Source organism: Nelumbo lutea, chromosome 1 (assembly GCF_056320005.1).
Source record: "Nelumbo lutea isolate HS-2025 chromosome 1, American lotus-T2T, whole genome shotgun sequence".
Lineage (NCBI taxonomy): Eukaryota > Viridiplantae > Streptophyta > Magnoliopsida > Proteales > Nelumbonaceae > Nelumbo > Nelumbo lutea.
In genome coordinates, this window is record NC_142684.1 from 213,538,779 (window position 1) to 213,552,225 (window position 13,447).

A 13,447-nucleotide genomic window follows, 5' to 3' on the forward strand; every position below is an offset into this window, starting at 1 on the left:
GCTGAACTGAAATTTTGCAAGCTCAAATACATCAAGGAAGAATGAAAGAAGGAGAAAGAAGAAAGAAAATATAACAAAGAAACAGAATTCAAATTAAAGGAGAATGAAACTACAATTGAGTTATTATAAATGATCTTTAAATCACAAACCCCCAATTTCGAACTCACCTTCTCTTCTAGTTTGGTTGCCTTGAACTTCCTTCAACCCTTCTTCTTCTTCTTCCTTGCGCCTAACCTTCTTCTCTTCTCTTCTCTCAAGGTGGCCAAACCTCTAAGAGTGGGAGAGCCTTCCTCTCCAGCAATTGAACACCTCTTTCACTTCCTAGAGGCCTCCTTATATAGTTTTTCAAGGGGGCTCTTGCCCCTTCTTGAAGCCTCTAGAATGGGGTGTATTACACCCCTTTCTTGAACTTTCTAAAGCTCTCTTGAAATCCTCCTAAGGGCTACTATTTGGGCTGCACTTAGGATCTCTCTTAACACATGATAGCTATATATTGAGCTGCTCTTTTGGGCTGAGAATGGGCCTTCCTTGTTGGGCCGAATTCTATTCTTAGATAGGCTTTCTTTTCTTGGGTTTTTTCAAGGAATTCACTTGCTCTTCTTGGGCCGAAGTGCTTTCTCTTGCTTCCACAACCGGGTTGGGCCGAATTTGATCTTTTTGAACCTTCTTTTCTTGCCTTTTTCCTTCATTTTCTTGGATTAATTACCCCTGAAACTTATTCTTAGCTTTAAGCTAAATTAAGGCAAAAATTAATAAAATTGGCATAAAAATCCATGCTAAAGTCCTCAAAAAATTATAGATAAATTGTAGGTTCATTAAATACCCCCACACTTAAGCTTTTGCTTGTCCTCAAGCAAAGACATCAGCCATAAACTGAACGTTGCCCCCCTTTTGTTCTCACCATTTACCTGGTGAATATTTTAAGATAGAAATGCATTGAGTAGTCGGGGAACTTTTATAAGTGCTCAGCTCTTATTCTTGTAATTTACCATTTAACATAAGTATAAGATCCAAGGAAAGGAGAATATGAATTTCATCATAGTCTACCCTTCACTCTTAATTCATATATAAATCAGCTCCTTAGTTGTCAAGGTTAATAATCAAATTTCACTACGTTTCACATCTATAACTAAATCTCAATGAGAGTTCAACTTTAGAGTGCCCCTTTGAACCTCAGTTGTCACCACAATTACTTATTTCTAAGGGTGAGTGCATCTTATGCTCCATCTCACCCTTTTCTTCTTCTTTTTTTCGGTGTGAGTGCATTTTATGCTCCATCTCACACACTTTTCTCTCCCTTTTTTTTTTTTGGTGTGAGTGCATCTTATGCTCCATCTCACACTAGTCACTTACTTGAGGTAGGTAAATAGGACTCATGTTCTGAGCTGCTAGTTTTACTATTCATCTCAAAATAGCGGAGTCAATTTAGGCTTTTCTATGCAATTATTGAACCTCAAGAATCCGCACTTCAGATGTGCACTAGCTCTCTTGACCATTAACCATGAAATCAAGGGCTTCCATACACATGAAGATAGTTAGGGCTAGTCATGCTAAAAGGCATATTCAGCTCTCCTTTTCTCATGCATATATCAAATTGGGTCATTCACAAGAATAAAAACTTAACAAGTACATCAGTCTCCCTTAACTTATTGAATTCCTTCTTAAAAATCATCAAATAGATAGTAATGAACTTGAGGAGTTCTAGCCTTTTTTTTTTGTTGTCATTGTTTGCATATATGTGTTGGGGTGAATGAGGTGCATGGTTTCAGCCCCCATACCCTAGCCTCGGGCTCACTCCCCCACACTTAAGATGAACATTGTCCTCAATGTTCGTAGTGTTAGGGAATCACACTTGCTAGAGCAAACTGAAGAAAAGGATGAACTGAGTCCTTAAAGAATTGGAATTTGGAGAAAAAGAACTTTGTTTTACTAACTAATATTCTAAAAAGATAAATGACAAAAAGTTGCCTTAACCCGTTCATGAGCAAGCATAAAAGATTATTGGTTATCAAGATAAATAGTGGATGGAGGGGGTACAGTACCGCCCATTAAATATGGTTTCAGGCGCTGACCATTTACTTTAAACGTGCCCTGAACCGGGTGGGTGAGTTCTATAGCCCCATGGGGAAAAACCTGTGAAATGGTAAAGGGTCCAGACCACCTGGATCTCAGCTTACCTAGAAACAAGCGGAGACAGGAATTATATAACAATACATGTTGGCCTACATAAAAGTCCCGTCTCAGCAAGTTCTTATCATGCCAGTTTTTTATTCTTTTTTTATAAACTTTGGCATTCTCATAGGCGGCAAGTCTGAATTCATCCAATTCATTCAATTGCAACCACCTTTTAGCCCCTGTGGTCTGAATGTCAAAATTTAAGAATTTAAGAGCCCAATAGGCCTTGTGTTCTAATTCAACTGGTAAATGACATGCTTTACCAAAGACCAATCTGTAGGGGGACATGCCAATGGGTGTCTTAAATGCAGTTCTGTATGCCCATAATGCATCATCTAATTTGATGGACCAATCTTTTATGGCATATGCTATGGTCTTTTCCAGAATTCTTTTGAGTTCCCTAATAGCCAACTCCACTTGGCCACTAGTTTGAGGGTGATAAGGGGTAGTTAATTTATGTGTAATTCCATATTTCTGCATTAACCTCTCAAATTGGCTATTGCAGAAGTGAGTTCCCCTATCACTAATTATAGCTCGTGGAGTGCCAAATCAGGAGAATAGCTTCTTTAGGAAGTGTAACACCCTTCTTGAGTCATTTGTGGGTAAAGCTATGGCTTCTACCCATTTGGATACATAGTCAACTGCAACGAGGATGTACATATTCCCAAAAGAATTCGGAAAAGGTCCCATGAAATCTATACCCCAAACATCAAAGATTTCACATATCAAAATATTGGAAAGGGGCATTTCATTCCGTCGGGAAATGTTTCCCGATTTTTGGCATTTGTCACATGTGGACACATACCTATGGGCATCTTTGAAAAGTATGAGCCAATAAAAACCTGATTGCAAAACCTTGGCTGCAGTGCGACTAGCTCCAAAATGTCCTCCTGCTTCTTTATCATGGCAAAATTGGAGTACCGACTCCATCTCCTCCTCAGGGACACGTCTCCTTATGATCTGATCTGCACACAATTTATACAAAAAGGGTTCCTCCAACAGATAGTATTTTACATCAGAAAGGAATTTCTTTTTCTGTTGATATGAAAGGTTAGGAGGAAGGACTTGTGTAGCTAGATAATTAGCAAAATCAGCATACCAAGGATATGAGTATTTCTGTTTTGAGTACAGCTGCTCATCCGAAAATTCTTCTTGAATGTTGTTCGTTATCTCCTCTTTTGAGCTTACCTTGTCTAACCGGGAGAGATAGTCAGTAGCCAGGTTTGCAGCACCCTTCATGTCTCTAATCTCAATGTCAAACTCTTGCAATAAAAGGATCCACCTGATCAGTCTTGGTTTTGAGTTTTGCTTGGTAAGCAAGTGCCTTAATGCTGAGTGATCTGTGTAGACAACAACCTTGGATAATATCAGATATGAATGAAACTTGTCAAGTGCAAATATTACTGCTAGAAGCTCCTTTTCTGTGGTGGTGTAATTGAGTTGGGGTCCAATCAAGGTTCTGCTAGCATAGTAAATTGGCTGAAAATGTTTGTTCATTCTTTGTCCTAAAATAGCTCCTATAGCAGAATCACTCACATCACACATTAATTCAAATGGGAGGGTCCAATCTGGTGCTACCATGATAGGTGCATGGATCAATTTGTCTTTCAAGATGTTGAAAGCATGAAGTCATTCAGTTGAAAATTCAAAAGTCACTTCTTTTTGAAGCAAGGTAGATAATGGCTTGGCAATTTTTGAGAAATCCTTAATAAACCTCCTATAGAATCCGACATGTCCTAAGAAACTTCTCAATGAACGAATAGATGTTGGGGGTGGCAGTTTTTCAATTGCCTCCACCTTGGCCTTGTCGACTTCAATACCTCTGTGAGAGATCTTGTGTCCAAGCACTATGCCTTCTTGCACCATAAAATGACATTTCTCCCAATTCAACACAAGATGTGTTTCTTTGCATCTAGTAAGCACCTGTTCTAGATTATTCAAACATGCATCAAACGAAGAGCCAAAAAATGAAAAATCATCCATAAAGTTCTCAATAATTTTTTCAACCATATCAAAAAATATAGACATCATACATCGCTGAAAGTGTTAGACAGTTTATGTATGCCCTTAGCTTCAATCTGATTTGATGTACTTTTGTTATTTAGTGGAAATAAATAAAGTGCATGTTTGATTCATGTTGTTTGGTTTAATTCTGTGTAAAACCCAAAAACTGAACATTTATAGAGACTCGTGTTAGTTTTAAATGTTCACAACCGTTGGATAAGTCTGGGGAGATTTATCCTGCCAAGGCTGATACTTGTGTGCCACCAAGTGTTGGGATGGCCTGTCTCAGCCACCAGGGTAAGACCCGAGGCACATGCAGTATGGGATTACTTGAATCCTTGAACCGGACCAGATTTCTAGTCTTGCCCTGGACCTTGGAGATAGATGGGCAAAATTGGAAAGTTACACTTGACCCCTAGACTCGATTATGACACTTCACTAGGTGTTGGATCAGGCTACCTTTGATATGCAAATCAGTGAGATCCTTAGCGGGGATCAAAACCTGGGTATGTTGGGGCAGTTTGAGAATTAATCTGAGTGGGTGGTCATAGTGACAGAATCAGCCACTTTGTCGGACAAAGGGTAATGATCGGGAATGCACTCTCTCTGATGGAAACCAAACTGCCGGCAGTTGATTTCAATCGTAGGAATTTTGTTTTGCAAAATTAATATATTTATATATATATGTACGATTTCAAATTGTTTGCAAATGGTTTTAATTCCCGGGATCCATGTGAGAGGACAGTGCGACACTGTTCCTTGCAACCGAGGGAGAGGTCCTCTCTTGTTGGGCAGTGCTTGATCATTAAGGGCTGAGAGGTTAAGTGTAAGACCATTGAGGATAATACCTGATGGGCTAATCTTGCACCTGCCCACAGTCCCTGGGTTTTTATAAGATGGCTTGGCCCATGGACAACTTAGTGTAAGTGTTGGGCCCATAGGGTCCATATGATGGACTCAAGGGGTTCATTGAGTTTTTTAGTGAATTCGGTTGGGCCTTGTATTAAAGGCTGGGACGAACCCATGTGGCTGGTGTGTAGATCAATGCTTGGGTCCCATGCCATACAAAGATGCCCAACTGGGCAGCAGATTGGAAAGTAATTAGACACTGAACACTTAATGGGGCAGAAGCCCATTTCGAGGTGGGCTGATATGATCACCCATCCTTGGGGCGAATCTGAGATTAATGTTAGTAAAAGGATTGGGCCTTTAGCCTTATCCACTCTTGGAGACCAAATTCAAATTAGATTTGAATCTGGTAAGCTCCTGATAAGATCAGGAGCAAGCTAACTTTATCTGCAGATAGGATTAAGATTATCCCCTATCCAAATACTGATTTGGATTGGGATAACTCCTAATTAGGAGGTTTCTTAATCAAGAAGAAAGGAGGAGAAACCCTAACCAAGAAAGGGAGAAATACAATAGTTTTCGAACCAAGAGAAATCGCAAGAAAGGTTCCTACGAATTGAGATCAGATCTGATACTCCAGAAAAAGAAAGAAGAAGCAGTTCAGCTTTTTCGCCTTTGGAGTTCTCCTCCTGCCGCCGCCATCTATTTTTGCAAGATTAGATCTTTGCAGAAAAAAAAAGGTCAAGAAATCTGTTCTTGACATCAGTCTTGCAAAAAGACTAAAAAAGATTCAGTTTTAGTAATTCCAGAGGATTCTTGTGAAGGATCCAGTGTGTAGGACGCACCCTGCTGCTTCTGTTCCATCCACAGCTGTGTCATCTTCAGCAGGAACGGATCTTGGAGTACTCTTTGGGCGTGAACACCAACTTTGGGAGATAGTGCTTCTCCGGATCAGGTATATTCCTCCCATTTGTCTTTTGGTACAGATCTGGTTTGATTATGGTTCAAGTAGGATCCTTGAATATTGTATTCTAAATTTAGGGAATATGATTCCTAGTTGGGAGAAGGTAGGAAATTTTTGAAATTCGCCCACCCATTCCGCAACCTTTATGGCGTCCATTAGATGGATCCTACCATTCTTTCAGTGGTATCAGAGCCACAGGTTCGAATCTTGAACCAAAAGAAAATCATATCTGACCCTACGCAGATGGATAGAAGGTGTTCTTTCAAGATTTGCGCAGATTATTTTCTTTTTTCAAGAAACTGTTTTTTGTTAAGGGCGATTGATCCAAAATTAATTTTTCTTAAATCCAAAATTTATTTAGAATTGTTCTTTATTTATTTTGATTTAATGGACTGTTCGAACCTAGAGATTGCAATGCAGATTTGGCGCAGATAGTCTGCGCACCCTTTTTCTTTCTGTTTATTTATTTCATTTAATTCGGTTTGTAAATATTTTTTTATTTTTAGACTGAATGTATAGGATTTGATCAAGAATGTAATTAATAGAAATAGGATTTCTATTATTTTTCTTGATTAAAGAAGAAGGAAGAAGAAGGCGGCACTGAAGATTTGCAGTTGGAGAAATCGCTTTCTGCGATTTGCAGTTTGTGAAACTGCAACCCTTGTGATTAACCTCTGTTTTGCAGGTGGTGCGAATAGTCCATAGTTTGATTTGTGATTGTTTGAAATCAAAATTATTAATTTCAAATCTTTCATGAATTAATTCTTGAATTGAAAATCAGCTTTGGATCCTCTCGGACTAGATTGGACCAAAACTGTTTGGACCGAATCTAGGGTTCGATAGGGACTGTTTTTCAGTCTGTATTTCTCACACTTGCTGTTCCAAATCTGATGTTCAATTATAGGGATTAATTCGGCCCACCTGTAAAGCCCAGTTTTAAAGGGTTATAACTGCAAAAGGCCCATTACTTTGAGATAAGCTGTATGGGCCGAACTGCTACTGCGATTCAGCCCATAGACCTAGTAGTCATTAATTGTTAATGACTTAGATTTTAAATGGGCTATTCAATGGACTTTACAGTAGTTAATTGATTGGATCAATTTCTCCTTTACATGTGATGTTTGGATGTTTGATGTGTTGCGACCATGGGCCATAAGTACTTGGCCCATGAAGACTCGTTAGTGGCTCTTGCGCACACCATGGCTGAATGCACATCATTGCCATGGTGTCCTTCAAGGTCATTGGATGACCCCTCTTTGCTTGGTGGGCCCCACAACCCTGAAAAGGGATGCGTACGAAACTCCTAGCCGATTAAGGCCCACCAGAAATCTGACTTTATGAAAGTCAGTGGGAGCCACTCTGGTTTGACCTAAATTAAAACTAGGGCGTATTTTTGTTCCCTCCAGCAAATATGAATGCATGTGATAGGGAGACCCATATGATGGACTCTCTAAAGGCCTTCCGTCATTAGCACAATGATGGGTCCTTCAGTAATGAGGAAACGCACCATAAAATTGGGCTATCCATTTGCTATTGGATCTATTAGAGTGTTTCATAAGATGATAGGGGCGTCATAGACCGATGTGGGAGGGGCTTCACCAGAAAATGAGAACTCTCTCACGGTACCTTGGCATAATGTGAATATGATGGGTGTGCACTCACTGGACAGAAAGGTTTACCTGAAAATGGCTCTGAACCTTATCTAACAGAGGCCAAAAGGAAACTCATTTGATGAGTGGATATGATCCGTCATAGAAAGGTGGTGGGGTTATGCAGCTGAAATAGTTGGATTCACGCACCCCATGTGATTTGCCACATTTTCAGAGACATTTCGTCGTCTCAGTCACTGAGAAAGGAGGGAAATCTCAGAGATGAACAAATGGGAATGGAACATTGATTAAAAGCCATATCTATGTAGGTAACATGAATCAAACTAAGGTTGTGGACTAATGATTTTGCTATTTTATCAGAACATGGCAAACGGTCAATTTGCAAAGCTTCTAGATGATAACAAGCTTAAGGGCCCAAACTATGCCGACTGGTACAGAAATCTTATGCTGGTCCTAACTTCCGAAATGTTAGACAAGGTGGTGAAAAATCCTGCCCCGAAACGTCCAGGTGATAGGGCTTCTGAGGCCCGTAGGAGGGAGTACCAAGAGTGGGAGGATAAGAACTCCCTATCCCGCTGCTTTGTCATTGCCTCATTATACAACTCAAGACAGAGGCAGTTCAATCAGATCGAACTAGCCAAGGACATATTGGACAGTCTAAGAACAATGTATGAAGAGCAGAACCGTTCTACTCGACAGAAGGTCTTGAAATTGTTCATGACCGCGCAGATGACCAAAAGGCAGAAAGTTCATGACCATTGTCTTCGGATGATGGGATACATTAACGAACTTGAAGCTCTTGGATCCGGGCTAGATCTTGGCACGCAAGTGGATGCCATCCTCAATTCTTTGCCCTCTTCCTTCAATGCATTCACAATGAACTACAATATGAATAAGCTGAATGTCAGCGTCCAGGAACTCAGCAATATGTTGTAGAGAGCCGAGGATCTACTCAAGAAGGATGAGCCTGTGGTTATGCTTGTTGAAGCTAACAAATCGGGCAAGAAAAAGAGAAAGGCAAAGAAGCCTCTGAAGAAGGCTGCCAAACCTAAGAAGCAGAAGAAGAACAAGGCATCTGATGTCTATCACTTCTGCAAGCAGACCGGCCATTGGAAGAGGAATTGTCCTGCCTACCTGGAATCTAAGAAAGGTAACATCGAAACTTGTGTCAACCGTAGGGAGCATCATGTATGCCATGCTGTGCACTCGCTCGGACATTGCTCAGGCGGTGAGTGTGGTAAGAAGATTCCAAGCAAACCCAAGGTAGGAGCATTGGACTGCTGTGAAGAACATACTCAAATATCTTCGAAGGACAAAAGAGTTTTGTCTGGTATTCGATGGTAGTTCACTGCAAGTTCTACGGTATACCGATGCCGATTTCCAGTCAGATCCAGATGATAGAAAGTCTACATCTGGGTATGTTTTCATGATAGGATCGTGTGCTGTTTGCTGGAAAAGCAGCAAACAGGGGTCCACCGTAGACTTCACAACCAAGGCCGAGTACATTGCCGCAAGTGAAGCTGCCAAGGAAGCCGTGTGGATGAAGAAGTTCATACACGAATTGGGAGCGATTCCATCCAGCACATCTCGCATCCCGTTGTTTTGTGACAACAATTGAGCGATCGCCCAGGCAAAAGAGCCTCGGGCTCACTCGAAGTCAAAGCATATCGAGAGAAAGTACCATGTACTGTGGGAGATCGTTGGTAGAGGGGACGTCCTGATTCAGAAGGTAGCATCAGTGGATAATGTGGCAGACCCATTGACTAAGCCACTGACACAGAATGTGTTTGAGAAACACATGGAAAGTATGGGACTCCGGCTTATACCAGATTGGACCTAAGTGCAAGTGGGAGCTGTTAGACAGTTTATGAATGCCCTTAGCTTCAATCTGATTTGATGTACTTTTGTTATTTAGTGGAAATAAATAAAGTGCAATTTGATTCATGTTGTTTAGTTTAATTCTGTGTAAAACCCTAAAACTGGACATTTATAGAGACTCGTGTTAGTTTTAAATGTTCACAGCCGTTGGATATGTCTGGGGAGATTTATCCTGCCAAGGCTGATACTGGAGTGCCACGAAGTGTTGGGATGGCCTGTCTCAGCCACCAGGGTAAGACCCAAGGCACATGCAGTATGGGATTACTTGAATCCTTGAACTGGACCAGATTTCCAGTCTTGCCATGGACCTTGGAGATAGATGGGCAAAACTGGAAAGTTACACCTGACCCCTAGACTCGATTATGACACTTCACTAGGTGTTGGATCAGGTTGCCTTTGATATGCAAATCAGTGAGATCCTTAGCGGGGATCAAAACCTGGGTATGTTTGGGCAGTTTGAGAATTCATCTGAGTGGGTGGTCATAGTGACAGAATCAACCACTTTATCGGACAAAGGGTAATGATCGGGAATGCACTCTCTCTAATGGAAACCAAACTACCGACAGTTGATTTCAATCGTTGGAATTTTGTTTTGCAAAATTAATATATTTATATATATATGTACGGTTTCAAATTGTTTGCAAATGGTTTTAATTCCCAGGATCCATGTGAGAGGAGAGTGCGGCACTGTTCCTTGCAACCGAGGGAGAGGTCCTCTCTTGTGGGGCAGTGCTTGATCATTAAGGGCTGAGAGGTTAAGTGTAAGACCATTGAGGATAATACCTGATGGGCTAATCTTGCACCTGCCCACATTCCCTGGGTTTTTATAAGATGGCTTGGCCCAGGGACCACTTAATGTAAGTGTTGGGCCCATAGGGTCCAGATGATGGACTCAAGGGTTTCTTTGAGTTTTTCAATGAATTCGGCTGGGCCTTGTATATAAAGGCTGGGCCGAACCCATGTTGCTGGTGTGTAGATCAATGCTTGGTTCCCACGCCATACAAAGAAGCCCAACTGGGCAGCAGATTGGAAAGTAATTAGACACTGAACACTTAATGGGCCAGAAGCCCATTTCGAGGTGGGCTGATATGATCACCCATCCTTGGGGTGAATCTGAGATTAATGTTAGTAAAAGGATTGGGCCTTTAGCCTTATCCACTCTTGGAGACCAAATTCAAATTAGCTTTGAATCTGGTAACCTTCTGATAAGATCAGGAGCAAGCTAACTTTATCTGCAGATAGGATTAAGATTATCCCCTATCCAAATACTGATTTGGATTAGGATAACTCCTAATTAGGAGGTTTCTTAATCAAGAAGAAAGGAGGAGAAACCCTAACCAAGAAAGGGAGAAATACAATAGTTTTCGAACCAAGAGAAATCGCAAGAAAGGTTCCTGCGAATTGAGATCAGATCTGATACTCTAGAAAAAAAAGAAGAAGCAGTTCAACTTTTTCGCCTTTGGAGTTCTTCTCCTGCCCCCGCCATCTATTTTTGCAAGATTAGATCTTTGCAGAAAAAAAAAGGTCAAGAAATCTGTTCTTGACATCAATTTTGCAAGAAAGACTGAAAAAGATTCAGTGTTTAGTACTTCTAGAAGATTCTTGTGAAGGATCCAGTGTGTAGGACGCACCCTGCTGGTTCTGTTCCATCCACAGCTGTGCCATCTTCAGCAGGAACGGATCTTGGAGTACCTTTTGGGCGTGAACACCAACTTTAGGAGATAGTGCTTCTCCGGATCAGGTATATTCCTCCCATTTGTCTTTTGGTACAGATCTGGTTTGATTATGGTTCAAGTAGGATCCTTGAATATTGTATTCTAAATTTAGGGAATATGATTCCTAGTTGGGAGAAGGCAGAAAATTTTTGAAATTCGCTCACCCATTCCGCAACCTTTATGGCGTCCATTAGATGGATCCTACCATTCTTTCAGAAAGGTTGCTGGGGCATTGCATAACCTAAAGGGTATCATTCGGTATGCAAAGGTTCCATATGGGCAAGTAAAAGTGGTCTTTTCTTGATCATCTGGTGCAATTGGTATCTGGTTATACCCTGAATATCCATCCAAGAAACAATAATACTCATGCCCGGCTAGCCTCTCCAACATTTGGTTCATAAATGGGAGAGGGAAATGGTCCTTCCGGGTGGCTTCATTTAATTTTCTATAGTCAATACACACACACCATCCGGTGACGGTTCTAGTAGGGATGAGTTCATTTTTCTCATTTGGAACAATAGTCATACCCCCTTTCTTGGGCACAATTTGCACAGGGCTTACCCAAGAACTATCAGAAATTGGATAAATGATCCTAGCATCTAACAACTTAATTATTTCAGCCTTTACCACTTCTTTCATATTGGGGTTCAAGCGCCTTTTTCAAAATTCTGTGAGTGCAGATTGATGGATTAATGCCTTTGATATCTTCTACTTTCCAAGCTATAGCATTTTTGTGTTCCCGCAACACTCTTAATACTTTTTCTCTTTGTAAGGGATTCAGTCCTGCGGAAATTATCACGGGGAGATCTGATGGTTCCTCATGGAAAGCATACTCTAAATGGGATGGTAATTGCTTCAGTTCAAGGGTGGGGGGTTCTTGGGGTGATTGCTTACCTGATGTTCCAGGAAAATTGCCTAAGTTCTCTAATTTAAGAAACCCCTTTCCCTTGAATTGAGGCTTATCATTCAGGTATGTTATCATGAGGTTTATTTCTTCATTTTCTCCTTCTTCAAGTTCTCCCTGCTGGAGGTAGAGTTCAAGAGGATCAGTTATTCTACTTACCTGGAAGCATTCATCAATTGTCAATTCAATGGCATCAATCATAAAACAAGAATCATCACTAGAGGGTGCATGTTTCATAGCATTAGACATTTTAAAAATTATCTCTTCATCTTGTATCCTAAGGCTGAGTTGTCCTTGTTGGACATCAATCATTGCTTTCTCGGTAGCCAGGAAAGGTCTCCCTAGGATAAGCGAGACCTCCACATCTTCTTGCATGTCTAACACAATGAAATCAACTGGAAAAATGAATTTGTCAACTTTAACTAACACATCTTCTATGATCCCCCTAGGATGTCTAATGGATCAATCAGCCAATTGTAATGCCACTCTAGTGGGTTGGGGTTCATTCAACCCTAATTTCTTGAAGATAGAATATGGCATTAAATTGATGCTAGCTCCCAGGTCACATAAAGCTTTTTCAATTTTTAAACTGCCAATGGTACAAGGAATAGTGAAACTCCCTGGATCTTTGAGTTTCTGAGGCAGCTTGTTCAGAAGGATAGCAGAACATTCCTCATTTAAAGCAACTATAGCCACATCTCCCAGTTTCCTTTTGTTTGCCAATAATTTTTTCAAAAACCTTGCATAGTGTGGCATCTGGGCTAAAGCATCAGCAAAAGGAATATTAATATGTAAACTTTTAAATATTTCAAGAAACTTACCAAATTCCTTTTCCAATTTTTGTTGCTTCAGCCTGTTAGGGAATGGAACTTGTGGCTGCTGGTGCATCCCTTGTTGTGCTTCTGTTGTCCGGTCCCGAGGCTTGTTTCTGTCTTGGGTTCACCCCAATTCTTCTTTTCTACGTCGGGCAACTCTTTTCCATTCCTTAAGCTAATAGCTTGCACCTGCTCTCGTGGATTCACTTCAGTGTTGCTTGGAAGAGTTCCCGTCAGTCTGGAAGAGATTAATTGTGCCAATTGCCCCACTTGGTTTTTCAGGTTTTTGATTGAGGCTTCCTGGTTCTGGAACCTGGTTTCTGCACCTGCTATAAATTTTGTCATAATTGGACTTTGGTTCAGGCTGATGATAAGTCTGGTGGAACGGCTTGGAAGTATTCTGATTTGGCCAGGACTGGTTTGAATGTCCCCTCCATCTTGGATGAAAAGAATGGTGACTCTGATAACCCTGCTGTCTTGACGAATTGTTGACATAGTCAACTTGTTCAGTAGATGGCCTGAACTGATTGCCA